Consider the following 15,830-nt stretch of genomic DNA (forward strand, 5'->3'; position numbering starts at 1 on the left):
TGTTTCAGGTATGGAACAATGGCAGGGATCAAAGAGAAGAGGGTCGTTTTCCTCTCCCTTCAGCACGAGGAACGTCCCCTGCTCATAATCAGTTCAGTGCATTATGACTGAAACTCAAAGCGTGCATGACCTCAGTGCGTCGGCCTCTCGGTAAGCTCGGGACATTCTCCAGCCTCACATTGTAAAGGCCTCCTTCGTCGGTGGCTGCCTGCTCTGCATCATTACGGTTTGGGAAATAACAGGTTGTGTTATTGCAATGACATTCAGTAGATAAGATAAGAGTAGGGAACTGGGGCACACACAGTCTGCAGGAGCGTTTATAGCTCAAAGACCAATATTTGAGTGACTCTGCTCTGTTCAACTGTGGTCTGGTATTTTAACACCTGTAATAATTAACTAATAAACTACCAGCCAAGTGTCTTACGTGCCTCTCAAGGTCAACCCCATAAAACTCAAACGGCCCTCTTTGTTTTATGTGAAGCACTTTTCAAGTCTTATCATTGCGATTCACTGCAGTGCTGCACAAAGTTTAATTTCCACTCATTTCAAAGCGTGGCTGTAGAAAATTACAGAAAACTGCGATAGTTGTTGCATTGAAGAATGGAAAATTCTCACAAAAAGTCCCAAAGAAGCTTACAGAAATCCAGTAGTAATGGTTTATAACTAGTTCATTACTTTTGTAGATATTGACACTAGAGATGCTAATTTTGACGTCTGACCAATAGCCGACCCTTTTTAGCCGATCATTAACTGTTAACCGAGTCCTAGTTCATCCATCCAGGAAGCTCGGACATGCTTTCCACATTCCTCGTCTGCAGACAGCTGTGGACGTGTACCGGTTGCGCAGCCGATACACGAACGATTTTGTGTGCACTGTTGTGGACAGTTACTTCCCTGAATGTAATGTCTGCAGCGGTCCGCAGAATCAGGACGTATGTCCGAGCATGTCTCCAAAGCATCTACCTGCGAGGTAGTTGGCTGTGCGTCTGCCTGACATTATCTGTGTATAGGATGACAACCTGCAATGTCCTACTTGATATAGTGGCATGTGTCACGTAGCTGGGCATTGTGAACGCTGTCCGGCGGTCAGTCGTGAGAGCCACAAGCCGGAACAAAGAGCTTAAAATGCAGCTTGCAAGTGCAGAGTTAGCACTAGAACGTTAACAAAGCAATTGAGAAAAAGGTTGTATAGCCTTTTTATCTTTTACCATGCAACAACACTCTTTTAATTCTTTAATATTGTTTTTAACAGTTAAAATCATAGTATTCATTGTTCTTTTTCTTATTGTCGGTTAACGTTTAATCATTAACATCCCTAATTTACACTATCTATGTCTGTTACACTCCTGTTCCTGCAGTCTGAGAGGTCAAGAGTCCACAGTCTGTTTATTAGTTGCACATCAAAGCAACCACTAACATGCGCATAGAAAGTAGTTAATGTCGTAGCTGATATTGAACCACACTGTAAAAGTAAATAATGTATACCCAGAGAACCCACAGGGGCTTTTCAAATATCGCTCACGGACATCATCCTTGTGTAGTCACATGAAGTCGAGATGGTGAGATCTATCTTAGTGAACAGGCCATATAAATGAAGAGAATCTTGCTTGCAGGCATGTTATGTAGGGCAAAAGGCCAAAGATGATGTTGAATGTGTAAAGTAATTCAAGAAGTTTTATGCTGCTCTGGATATTTAAGTTTTGTCTTGAAAAGGCAACATATTTTGACCGGGAGCTGTAACACTGTCTTGTGTTAACGGTGTGCCTTATATTTCATATAAGGCACATATAACATGTTAAATGCTCCATTTCTTATTTCTCAGTTAGTACGTAGTCCCGCCCATAGGTGTGGTTACAAGCAACAGTAAGCTCACATATGCAAGCCTGAAAGTAATAAGGAATTGCTTACCACATACAAAATTAGATTTAGATGGCATGTTGTATGCAAAAAAAAATAATCACAGTAGTAGGAAATGCACCAGTCTTGAATCAGTGGTATGCTTGATTCAGAATCTGGGATTGCCTCCATGCGATTCTCACAGAATGTTCCCCAATACGTGAAATACAGATGTTCTTTCACAGTAACACGCACTAACATGCACACGCGGATGGGCCGTCTGTCACAAACAGAGAACCATGCTTTACAACACCTACAGAGGGAGGACTTAATTCTCATAACTCCACAATATCTAAACAATATCTTGCTGTATTAATGCTCTGAATGTTGATACAGCTCCTTAAAGTCAAGTTGAAAACAGTCGCGAATTGGTGTATGGTTCATTTGAATCTAAATTAAAAGTTCATTTTTGTCCCAAGAGGAATAAGTTACCCAAACATTAATATCAAAGATTGATTTGAGGAGAATATTAAGAAAACATGTGCATGGGTCAAGATTAAACAAACGCCCAGCATTACAGCCAAAGCATGCTCAATAATTGCCGATAACATTCCTGAGCGATGGGATAGACTTTTGCAGCTTCTTGGTTTGAGACCATTCAAATGCTTCCTCTCACTAGTCTTGAATGCCTTTTTTGAAGACCGGCGCCCGCTTTTGTTTTGCCCACATCAGGTTTACATGAGGGTGGAAGGGCATTTCATGATATTAAGGCAAGTACATGTGTGTTATGACTGATGTTGAGCTCAAGTCTTAGTGTGTGGGGAAACTGTCTGATCAACAGATACATTGTGAGTATTTGTTTGGAGTTTCACCCTTATGGTGCAATCCTTGGAAATCAGTTAAAGGCAGTGATAATGTGATGGTTCCTGTTGCTCTCTGCCCTGTATATGTAACATCCCCTCCCTAAGTGTTTGGCGAGCCTTCAGGATAATTGAGTTTAGGTATCATGAGGTCTTGAGAACCCGGGGGGAGCCTGGCTGGGACTTGCAGCGTCCAGATGGGGCGAGAGGTGGGGAGGAGGGCAGCCACACGTGCCTGCCAGCCCTGCGGTATCTCGCCACTCTTATCAACTTCCTGCAATCGAGGCGTAGCAGCACTGAGATCAGGGGCTCTCATGGTGTCCCGTTCTGTTCCGCAAGCAACAGCTGCCTTATCGTCACGCAGAAACAAATCAGCTTATCACAGAGTACAAAAAAATGTAGGCTGTGCGAGGAAGAAGCTCAAGAACGGCACAGAAACTCCTTTTTGTTGTTTTGTTGTTGCATGGATCCAATCTGATGGATGAAGCGACTTTGTCGTTCTTGACCGGATTTGGTGTTTGGGTCATCTTTAACATATAGGACTGAGGAATCTTAAGTTTGCCTCTTACACTCATTCAGTATGCTGCAAGTGTAGCGTCAATTCAAATGCTGTGTGTGCGTGTGTCGGCTGAGCGTCCGTAATTCCATCTCTCTGCATCCTTTCGCTTTGCCCCCACCTCAATTGCCAAGTGAGCGACAGATCAGTGGGGGGGTGGATGCTGTGTGCGAGAACAATTGAGCACCCCCTTTTAGGCTGGCCTGCCCCCCCCTCCCCTCCTCCTCCTCACCACATTCCACACCGGACCACCAAGACCCGCACATGGGGAGCCCCAGAGCTGGGAACACACGGCAACAAAGAGAGCGCTGGAGGGACTGACTGTGGCATGTGGAGAAAGAGCGGGGGGATTTGACTGACAGGAAAGAGTTTTGTACCATGGCAAGTTTAACTGAATATCCAGGAAAAAAATGGTGGGCCAGGCAGGAGCCAGAGAACGGGTGTGTGTGTGTGACACAGGCTGGGAGCATGCATGCACTGTGACTCATCATCCCCCAGTCACACAGACCTGTACGTACAGCCTGCTCCTCTCAGTAACCCCTGTGAGCACACGGGTCTCTTTAACACAATACAAGGTTTTATCCAAAGGGCTCCACAGTACATTTTTGGCACGAGCAGCCACAGTGAAACTTGGACTGTATCATTCGGTGGATCTGTGTGGGTCCTTGTCTGATGCAAACCCTGAGAAATCCCGATCGGGCTTTGTGGTTTTCCGTACTTTGATTTGAGTGCCCCGACCCCATGAAACTCCTTGTTAACACATCGTCCTGTTTGCACGCTGTTGAAGCCGGACGCAATCCCCCCCTCTCCCGACATATCAGTTCATTTTCTTCTCCCCCTGCTCGCTATTTAGCAGCTCCTCCGGGAGGTTTTGTTTCATTCCTAATCTTTCCTTTCTTCGTCAACCCTGGGTGATTTCCTCCCTTTTTCCCCCCGTCAATGGTGGTTTACTGGTATTTTGCTGCCCTGCTCCATTCAGCCCATCTACCTCTCTTGTCTAGTGTCTCCTTTTAACCTTTGTCGTTTTCTCTGTGCAAAAAAAGTCTTTTAGATGATTCACATGCCAAAACTAGACCACATCTCTTGTTAACACACACAGCTTTGTTATCAGTTCTAAATGTAAGCGGGGCACCGATAACAGGTTTTCACCTCAAATACTAAGGCGAGCACTTGACACCAAAACTTTGTATAAATTGAAATGATGCATGCAATATGAAAATATTTCAAATACATTGTTTGGTGAGGTCACTTAGCTTATTAAGAGGGTAAACACACTCATTGAGGACACTTGAATCACATGGCTGTTGTCTCAGTTCCTGGTTAAGCATTTTAAACCGCAAACGAAATTAGTGCACCCCTGTTCAGTATAACAGTGAGTTTTATAACAGATACTGCTACACTACCTTTGCGTTGCCCATCTCCCACCCCACCTCTAGCTGCCAAAGTCCTTTTGTGCATTTGATGCTTGATGGTGTAATTTTTAGTTCCTCTGATATTCGAGCTGCAGCGCGTCTCCCTTTGTGTTGATCACATCGACGCTGGTGTCACTAAGCCAGCTGTGAGGAGTGTGGCGAAGGGCCGCGGGCTCTGATCCCAAACTGCAGGGGTGGAGCATGAACCCCCTCGCCTGCCACAACGAGGCTCCACTCACTCACTGAAGTCATCCCACTGCTTAACTGCCAGTGTGGGAGTGCGGTTATGATGTAGGTGTAACTCAACCAAGGTTAATTGATTTCCTATGAAGCCACAGTGGGATGGATGTCTGTGTTGATAGTCAGAATCATCATTAGGATTTGTGCGACTCGCCAGGGGCCCATGTGGTTAGGGAGAGCAGTGAGGGAGCGAAGCCAGGGACTTGCCTGGGTGTTTGGGCTGAAACCCCAGTGCTGGGTGCAGGCCAGATGAGCTGTAATCCCTGCTAATTACTCCCAAGGCCTACATCAAGACTCCCACTGACGAGGAAGTCACTCACACTTAGCTCACTTTTCCAAACTGCAGTCAGCTTAATAGGTTTCCTAATATTTACCTAATCCCCCTGTGTGCTGCTCACGCGTGCATTTATTTTCATATAAATTATATTGTTTGAGATCAAAACCACCATTTTTTCTTTCTTTCTTGCTTTTCAAAAGCCCTTTGGCTGCTTCACAGGCCTCTGTGAATTTGACTGACGAGTTGATGCCATGTGTTAAAAGCAGGTCATCAGAACTGTTATTCAAAACACGAAGAAAACAATGGCAGACGCGCTGCTGGCTGAGGGCCGATAAGCGAGGGAGGAAAAAAACACACACATGAAAGGATCAAATACTTTGTTAAATGATCCAGCTCCAAAGCTGCAAATCATTTGGTCAGCGTGTTTGGAGGGTGGTTTTTCGCTGGCGAAGGACCGCTATGTGGGACTGAGCTCGCCAATATTGTGCATCATCGGAATGGCAAGTAGCTATGATTTATCGACACATTCAGTACATATCATCAGGAGCGGACTGAGCCATCCATGACTGAGGCCCATTAAACCATTGTACCGTTAGGTTTAGACTTTCTTGCCCCTTTGACAGTCTGCGATGAGTGGTTCTCTTCCCACCGCCTCGGTTGGTGTCCAGTTTCGTAAGGCCCAACAGGTATATCAGAATCTTTGTTGCCCTTTTGTAGCTTTGAGCTTCCAGAAACCTGATCTTGTACCTGACCTCATTCTGCCTGGGGGGGCTTTGCCGGGCCTCGTCCTGCCTCAACATCTGGTGGACTTCAGCTGCTTTTGGATGTCTGTTATAAACATTGTCAAAGAGCTCCCTGTCCTTAGGAGGGGTCCGCCGGCTTTTACTGGCAACGATGAAATGTATTGTTTGTGTGTCAAGTCCTTTAAAAGCTCTCATATGTTTCAACAGAGTTGGATTTTTTGAATTCTTTTTATGTGGAGTTAGAGGGAGGGGTGTCGTGAGTTTGTTATGTGAAACTAGCAAATGCATAGGAACACACCACAAAGGCTGTTTTAAGTGTAAAGCCTCCTCAGATTGTTCAGTGCGTGGCTCTCAAGCAGTGTGTGAAGCACATCTTAAAGAGGACCTATTTGTAGGCTCAACAGTAGTCCGATTCTCTGACAGCACAACGGTGTTTACGCAGGGTCCCATGGTAAAGCACTTGGCCTTAAGTAAAGAGTGTTTTTCATCTTCTCCTTTTAAAGTATGTTTTCATTTGTATGCCATGAGTCAGTGGAAAGACGGAGGGCTGGTGTAGAGGGACACGCCAGGAAGGTCTTTTTTGTCTCTCCTTTTTTCTCCTCCTCTTCTGTTCCCCTGTGATAACCGTGCTGTGCTGTAACTTGTCCTCTTCGTTTGTGTGCGGAACCTCTGCCTGTCTCTGCAAATCTCAAACATAACACAGTCTCGCCCTCTCTTTCACTCACTCGCTCTTTTCACGCTCGCTCACCCGCGCACGCACGTACACACAGCGTCAGGGCAACATCGTCAAGGTGGAATCCGTAGTAAAAACACAAGATCAAACATGCCAACTCCGCGGCTCATCAAAAGGCACGTAACCTGAAAGAGAGACGTGGAGAGGGTGAAAGAGGCAGATGTTAGCGTGAATCATTGCCTCCCCTGACTCCCTCTGATAGATAGTGCTGTTGTGAAGAAAAGATACTTAGCAGAGTGAGGGTAGGAAAGTTTATCCTTTATGTAAAATCTGCAGTCCATACAGTATTTGGTTTTAAGACCACCTGGCTGAACGGAGAGGCTCGCATATGTCTGACTGGCAGTTCACCAATCAAACAAGTTGCTTAAAGTTTGTGTGGAGCATGCTATGGCCCGAATTCAATCCAACCCGAAAAACAAACCACTTCTGTTTGAAGTATGAATTCCCCATAACTATGTTAACATGAATCATGGCCTCCAGCTGCTCTCATAGTCGGAGACTGAACTTGCAAGTGTTGTGAGTCTGACCTTTCGTGTTTATGATTCCATTTCTTCACTGCCTTGTTTGTGTATTTCTTGACCTCTTTCATCCCTCAATGATTTTTTTGGGCCAAATTATTTTTGTCAAGTAAAGAAAACGTGCTGTGCTAACATTTCCCACTTTATTTAGTTTGTAGCATTTTTGACTGATGAAAGCAAATTAAGAATGACCTTCCATTAGGTTTGTGCGAGTACATCGTTGGTTGCCGTTTTTGGGGGCGGCTGCTCAGAAGGCAAGAGGGTGACAGCAGGGAAAAACAGCATTTACAGCCAGCGTATTTTCACATCACACTCGGTGAATTAAGGATCTATTTCGACCAAACCAGAGCTGCTGATTACTGGAACAGTGGAAACACTTACAAAGTTGGTTTTGGTGAGTTTTATTTGAGTTTGAATGAAGCGTTTGTTTCAAGATGAGTTAATAAGGCAGTTAAGCTAGTCTTAAGGCGAATATATCAGCAATCGCTGGTTGCTGGGCGGAAAATTTTAACATGTTGCCCAACCCTACTTTCCAGCCCACCCCACTTTAGTCTGTTTCTCTCATCTAATGACCTGTTTCCTCACTTCAACTCTCACTCTTTACTTTGATGTGTTTCACAAAATGATCCCTACAGAATGGCTTTTTAGCCTTCATTTACTAGGTGGTGAGCTGTGGTTCTTTGTTTTTTTTGGCAAACAAACAAACAAACCTTGCCCATCACAGTTGAATCAACAGCCTCTGACTTTTTCCCAAACGTCCGCCCTGCTATCAAGAGACTTTATGGACTTTATGCACACAACAAGAGGTCAGAGAGTCAAACACAGATCTTTTCTTTGACCACGAGAGGCTTTGTGTAGTTTTGTGCAGCAGGTGAACTACTGAGTACCGGCCCACTGGTTGGAATTTGGTTTCTGACTTGTTTAATGTGCTCGGGGAAGTGCAGAAGTGAGTTGAAACCCTGACAAAGCAGTGACCTGGGAAGTGGTGTAGGCAGGGAGCTTTTGTGTGGGGAGACAAAGCCGGAGATGCAGGGCCAGGACGGGAGAGAGAAACAGACAGAGCGAGAGGCCAGGGCAATGTTGTGGAATCTCCCCAGGGGCTTCTGGGTAAATGTTCATGGATGACAGCGTTTTGGAATGTTCACAAATGGAGAGTTTTAATTGGCCAGAGGCCCAGACTGGTTTAGTAATCAGAAATGGACTCTGGTGGCAGAGGGCTCAGATTTACAGACCCCAGTGTGTGCTTTGTTTGCAGGATTGTGTACCTTTTTAGAAAATAACTCACGTTTGACAAAGTGTAAAGGATTTAGCACAGATAAACATTTTAATGTGACAATTTCTCCCTCTGAATGACAAATCAGGCCGTATTTAGAGTTTTTCTGTGGCAGCAAAGCGCGTCTGAAAAGCAGTTGATGAGACATGGAGATTGTAATGAGTTCTGCTTCTCCTTGTACCGTGCAGCAGCAGACATGCCTTTTCTCTCTCGTCAGAGTCATGCCATGTGACAAGTAAATGTTGGCATTTTGGTGTTTTGACAGCTGTGATGTGGAAGAGATTTTAATTCTGATTTATTTAAGGAAACATCATTTTACACAGACATTATCCAAAGCCCTGTGGCTGGTTGCTGAAAATAGCCACTCCAGAGAGCACTCTCCCAAACCAAAACTTCCTGCCTCATAAAAGGATGGTGAGCATTGTTCTAAGTGGAGTAAATCTCTCATGTCACAAGCGGCGTTAACATTTCCCCAAGCTCACCACTACTGAGAGGCTTCCTCCCAGAAGTAGCCTGGATCCTGTTATTTATGGATGTTACTGAGGGTCTATGCAATTGTTCTTTTGCTTTATTTGTCCCCATGGAGAAATTCATTTTTTCATTCGGTTGTGATATTCACACATGCGGGCAATTGCATCAATGCGGACAGATTGATGGGTCGCAACAGCACAGCGCCCTGAGCAGTTTGGCAGTGCCCAGGAGGTGAACTCGCACCTCTCCAGCTACCAGTCCACACTCCGTTCTTGGTCCGCACTGGGACTTGAACAAGCGACCCAAGCCAAGTTCCCACAGACTGAGCTTCCACCGCCGTACCTTTTAAACATGTCTGTTTAACGCTGAATCATGGGTTTCTCTCATCATTTGAGGGATGGGTGCTCTCTGGTCAGCTGACTACATGCCGAGTGACAAACTACTGCTTTTGAGTGTCACGTCTTCATTAGTTTAGATTTAGGCTAGTTTCAGCTTTGTTGGCATTGGACACAGTTAGTACCAGTACAACAAAATGCAAAGTGCAGTAGCGCAAATGGATTGAAGATGAATGAATGTACAGAGTCAAAGTGATGGTAAGAAGTGTTGTAAATGAATAGTATTCATGCTGCAGTCTGTATTTGACTGATCAGCTGTGTGTCTCTATTTTATGGGACTTAGCTGCGCTCTGTCACTGTTAACCTGATGTCTACATGTGACTTATTTTACTACAATGCACTTCTTGTTTCATATGCAGGTTATGCATTAGATAGATATGTATGGAAACTAAGCTTTTGCAGCAACACAACCAACTAATTCAGAACTAGATACAAACAATACAGCACATTATGGACGATGAATTCAGAGATCAGCACTAGAACAAACTGAAGCAGACGCTTGTTTTTTTTTATCGAGGCAAACATGCAGATGTTCCTGTAAAATATTTTACTGCTTAACTTTGAATGTTTAAAGCCGTTGCCAACTACATGTACATCCTTTATAGGCTACAGGGTAGTCATGAGTCATGCGTCAGCTGGAGCTTCATGCTAAAAAACTGTTGCCACTCCCAGCGAGGGGGCCGCAGAGCTACAGTATGTGTTGTGTCGGGAATATACTGCAGACATCTCAGAAGGAGAGAACTGTCCAAACTCTGGGATCTGTCACAGCTTAGCAAACATTAATTCCTCAGAGATAATGAAAAGTCACATTCATTACCCTGTCAGTAAACCCCTTTAAACATTGACTGTAACAACTTCAACTTTACTGTCTGTCCTTTTAGCTTTTTCACTTCAGTTCCTTGGAGACACCGAGCAGCAGTCAAGTGAAACACATTATAGTGAAGGAATGGACATGGTTTGGCACTGCTGCCCGCCATTTCGTTAAAATACTTCAGGTAGATTCATAAGTTCCCTGCGAGCACATTTCTGGCTCTTTTGGACTTTCCTAATGACCTGAGAAAAGAAAAGCATTATTGGTTTGGCCAAAAGTGCTATAAACTTGTCATTACTCTTATTTTTGTAAGGGGCTGAAGTGCAGGAACAGAGTAGGTGGAAGTATCGCTCTGCCCTGATTATCTCCATATGAACAGCCGGGTCTCTAATAATGGTTTCCGCGTACAGCGTAATGTTGTTAAACATTTTCCTACTTTTGCACTGCTTCTGCTATAGCTCAGAGTGCACCCATGTCCACAGATTATTAGTGTGTAATAAATGTAATTGCGTAGTACCATACGCGTTCCATTTATCTTGGCTTTTTTATCTCCTTATTTCTGCTCTCTTAAGCCCACCTTGCTTTTTGAAATTCCACATACTTTTTAATAATCTTTTTTGACCCAGCAGAACATTGTGTCATGTTTCTTCTTGAGGAATCTATAAAGATGACCCTTAGTATCACTATTTCTCTGCACTGGGTGTAGAGTAATGGTCAGGTTGTCTCTGATATCACTTTGACTCATGAAAAAAGAGCTAGGAAAATCTTGACTGGGAAGGTGAACAAGACGCACTTTCCCCCCTCCTTCAACCACTGCTGGCACGATGCCCTTGAGCTAGAGTCTGTGGTTGTACTGAGCAGCAGCCTGACGCGAATGTGTGGATGTCTGTAGCCTTCCCTCCCCCTGCAGCTACTCCTCCAGGTTGTAAATAAAACTGAGCACTTAGTCAGCTCGCCTAGTTATTAAAGGATTTCTTGTAATATGGGGGGGAAATATCATATTATACCAGAACACTTTTCCTAACTGTACTGTGAAAACGTTGTGGTGTAAAAAAGGAGGCTGGTGACTCAGATATTGTATGTTCCTCCCTTCATATTATTGTTTCACATTTTGTTTTTACAGCATTGGCCTGATCTCACATGGGAGACTCCCCCTCTAAACCCAGCCCAATTACGGAGCCTTGAAAAGATTTATTCCGTCGTTGTTGAATAGATATGTGGGTTTAATTTGAAAGTGACACATCCATCCTTTTGAACAAAATGGTGCTTTTCCAAAGTTATTACTGAAAGCTGATAAAAGCAAAGCATTTGTAAGACTTTTGCTTCTAAAGACTGATTTCGTTATTGAGGACAGACTTATCAGAACAGTTTGAAACATTGAATTGCTCACAGAGGGAACTAATTGGAAATCCTTGTCCAGAATGAGGAAATGGCATTTGTGAATTAGTAATGTGTAAAAGAAATCATTTTTAAAAATCCAAACGGAGACCCCGGCTGTAGAGTCCCTACAGATGAAAGGGAGAGAGACAAAAAGAAATTGGTGATTTGACAACATGCTGCAACAGGGGGGGAAAAAAATGTAAGAAGGCAATGACTTATAAAGCAACTGCTATGAATTAGGAAAAGAAGTATGCGGCTATTTTGCAGCCTTTTAATCACTCCTTTCAACTGTGGTTTCACATCATGCCCCTTAAAGCTCCTTGTTTGAAACGGTTGACAATTTATTACGCCTAAACTTTTACTTAAGCAACTATAGTGGACTCCTCAAACAGACCACAGGTCTAGCTCATGGGATTGTGCATGACAGGATGGGGAACAAAACAGAAAGTTATCCAACAAATGGCACCAATCCCTTAACCCCCCGGGATAATTACACCCTAGACAGAGGTGAGAAGTAAGAGGAGAATGTTATGGCTGCAGGGCGTGCAAATTTACAACAGTCTGTGTGAGCAATGCTCAGTAGACTGGCAGCACTCTCCTTTACATGTTACAGCAGGGGAGCACAATAATGCCAATTAATAGTGTCGTTTCGCATACTTGACTACTGAGTATGCCTGAGGCTGAATTTTCTACGCTGGACATTTGAGAATCAATCAGACTGACTTTGAACATGTTCACATTTTTTTATCCACCGTCTCAAATTACATACATTCCACTGGGATTGAATTAGTATGCACATAGAGTATGAGCAGCATACAGTGTGTCATTTAATCATTTACAAATGAAATAATTATAAATCTTAATGTCTGTGTGAAAGCTCGGAGGCTTTGGTTCCGTCGCAGACCACCGGGCTCCAGTTGGTGACAGACGTTGCTGAATGCTTCGTGACATGCGGTACCATGCGGCCTCCTTCGCGGCTCACAGCAGTTTTTAGAGATGTTCAGAAGGGTACAGAAATAATCTTTAAGGGACTTTTATGACATCAGATTGCGAGTTATGTTAAGGTTCTCTATTTATATTTTTTTGCATGCGTCTGCGTCTTTTACGACTCTTAATTGCTTGTGCATATGGGCTTTTTTTGTATGCGTGTTGATGGTGGTAATATTGGAGTGATTGGGATTTGGGGGCTGTGTTACTGTGTGTGGTGGTGGATGTGCTAGCTGGCGGACGGGGGGTCAGAGGACAGGACCTCTCTCAGAGGAGTGGCTGTTAACCCCTGACCTCGCTGGTTCAGCCTGCAGGGTGGTGGCGGTCGAGGCGGAGGTTGGTTGGGGGGGGGGGGCACCCTGAGGTCCGTCTGGTTCAGGGGCACATGATGGCAGGCAGAGGGGGCGGTGAGGTGTCTAATCTGGTTTTTGTCTGTGAGGCGTTTTCACCTCCCCCACCATCCTTCCTCTGAGAACAGAGTTTGAGAGGCAGGACAATGTCAAAGGGAAGTGACTTATTTTATGAGCCATTTAAAGGGGATGGTGGTCTCCCCACAAAGGAAAGGCAGGGAAGCGGTAGAGAGCTGATGAATACCATGACACAGTCACATGTTTGTTTACAAGATGCTGCTCTCTTGTTTTGACCACCATAAATGGCAGTTTTATTTTTCTGAGTGACACTTGAACAACATTCTGTCTCTGTGTCTTATCACATTTTAAAGTATCTGGGAAGCTGGAGGGGTCGAGAGGCCCCTTAAAGGAACTGTGTAAGGCAACTGAGTGCCTGTACACCCATCAAACAAAGACTATTCATGCCAGTGATGCTGGAGAAATGACTGATGCTTCCACTGACCAAGCTTATTGTAAAATAGCGAGGCAGAAACATGTCACACGAAGTCCGGTATGACGTTGATTTTTATAGGATCTAACTCGTCTTGTTAACTGTTCGCTCTCTTGTGTTCCAGCCGGGTCCATTTTTCTCCCAGTGGTTTGAGAAATTGGCTGCCAAAATGTTTTCACAAAGTATGCATTAGCTAAGAATCTTCAGTTTTCAGAGACCTAATCCTCTGAGCTAACAATGTGACATTTGTACAGACATTCCTGTGAAATATTGACCATCTCACTTTTATTTGTGTACTTTGGTAACTAGGGCTATTTTCCGTGTGGATATAGCCCCTTTGATTGTACGCCTGTGCTGTGGGCAAGCAGGGGGCCCTGCTGGAGGAGAGACTGGATGGCTGTTTCACCTAAAAGTTCAGTCTGTGTGTGTGTGTGTGCCGCTCCCTGTACCTCCAATCACGCTGGTACAAAGAGCCATGTGTTGAGCAGTGATGTGATGTGTGAATATGTTTAGGTAGGGGTTGCCAACTGTGCCTGGGTATGTGTGAGTGTGTGTATGCGTATAGGAGGGTGTCCGGTGGAGTGGGTGAGGGCTGGAGGGAGGGAGAGAGAGAGAGAGAGAGGAGTTTGGGGAGAGGAATGAGAGTGAAGGAGCGACTTCAGACTTATTTGGACTTGATCCCAGACGGAGGGGTCCAGTTTATGGCGCCAGGGTGCATCCCTCCCTCTGGTGCCCTGTTTAGATGATTGTACTGTGAGTCACTTCTGATCCTGCAATGTAATTTTTCAACATTTTAGCATCTATTTCAGATGAGCAGGGAAATTCTCCAAACACGCTGTGCTGTACAGATTGATGTCCAGCGTGCCACAGAGGCAAAACGGAGATGGTCTGTGTTGTTTGCAGAGTGATCAGCGTCACAGCCTCTATGTAAAACATTGAAGTGTAAAATATATGTGTAAAATAGTCACTAAAGTCCTGCTTTTCTAAAAAATCAATGGACGTTTCTATTACATGCATCAAAAGAATGAAAACAGTCACAGAAAAAACAAATCCACACGGCTCAAGTTGTTATGGCGACATATTAAACATGTCCCCCCCACACTTGTTTACTGATGACGAGTAAATATAACAACCTGAACCAAAAATACAGCAATGTCTAACCTAATAAGTATTAATCGGGGAACAGAAAGGTGGTTCATGCTGGAATACAAGTGAGGAAAGGCAGCAAGCTTTTCCAAATCCATTCATCAATAAACAGCATGACAAGGCTTGTAGTTAGGACGTGATATATCACTTTTCCTGTCTTTTGTTCTCACTAAAAGGAAGTTGCTTTGATTTTCTTTTTTATGCTGAAAGACTGGGGAGAAATTCACTGGTTTTGATAAAGATTATAGAAGGGACAGAACCCAGTTAACACCTGTTTAGTTCACCATTTTGAATTTCCTGTATCAGTGTAAAATGCGGATACATTTAAAGGAAACATGTAACGCATATCACTGAACATGCCCCGTGAAAACTTGAATCTGTTTATGTAATATCTGTAGGCTAAATGACTATGTGATAAATAAATGCTGGAAAACATTACAGGTCAAGGCATATTAAAGCTGCAGTCATGTGGGACAAGGACGCTCCGCAAGAAGCAGTAACCTGTGCGTGCACACAGGCCTCGAGTCAGTGAGCACGAACTGGTGGGGAAAACCAAACAGGCCGTTGGTGCCTGGATGCCGTGAAAGGATCCCTGTGTTCTCCCAAATTCCAACAGCCACGTTTAAAACAAAACATTATTGCAGCTGCGACTTTGCATTCGTCCTCCTCTGACCCTCCTCTTTAATTGGATGTTAAACTCACTTTTGACAAAGTTGGCTGTTGCTGTTTTATCAAAGACAGTATTTAGGTTTTGTATAAAGGTTTTGAGTTGGAAACAATGTGAAAGCTCTTAGTAAGTTGGGTTGAGGTTTTTGGCTCGGTCCAGGTCCAAGCCCACGTCCTCACTAATGCGGATCTGTTTGAAAATGTTTAAACAGTTAAACCTTGTCTGTCTACACAAGCGTTTTCAGAGCATTTTGTCCAACTTGAGTGAAAAAGAGAAAAACACTTCACATCTCCCCTGTTTCGCATGCAAGGCCCCTCAAGCCAGCAGCTTTCCACTGTTTCCAGCAGGTGGCTGTTTGTTTACAGAGCAAGCACTAAAAAAGTGAGAGGGCATCACCAATTCAACAATGGATCACATGACAGTCAGATGTCCGAGGTCACATGAAAATCATACATATGCCTTTCTGAAAAGGCTGCTTCACCCTACAATAAACAGACCTGTCATTTATCTTTTTTAAGTTTTCAATTTAGCGAAAAGCTGCCCTATGTGGATGCAAAGCCAAATTGAAAAAGGGAAAAGAAAGTCTTTTTACATTTATCTTCATCAATGTTCTCATGGCTGGAGCCTTCTCACCAGCAAAGTGGGTGAAGAGCTAATCCTCTCCTGAAAAGCCTGTGTTTTTTTG

The 15,830-nt window shown here is 44.1% G+C and overlaps 1 protein-coding gene across 1 annotated transcript in view; it reads left to right on the plus strand.

The window, feature by feature from the left end:
* gpc4 (glypican 4) overlaps window positions 1–15,830 on the plus strand; it is a 32,203-nt gene that overhangs the window by 4,109 nt on the left and 12,264 nt on the right. The gene's annotated exons all lie outside the window — the stretch shown is intronic.

The sequence above is a fragment of the Echiichthys vipera genome, assembly GCF_963691815.1.
Source record: "Echiichthys vipera genome assembly, chromosome: 6".
NCBI classification, from domain to species: Eukaryota; Metazoa; Chordata; class Actinopteri; order Perciformes; family Trachinidae; genus Echiichthys; species Echiichthys vipera.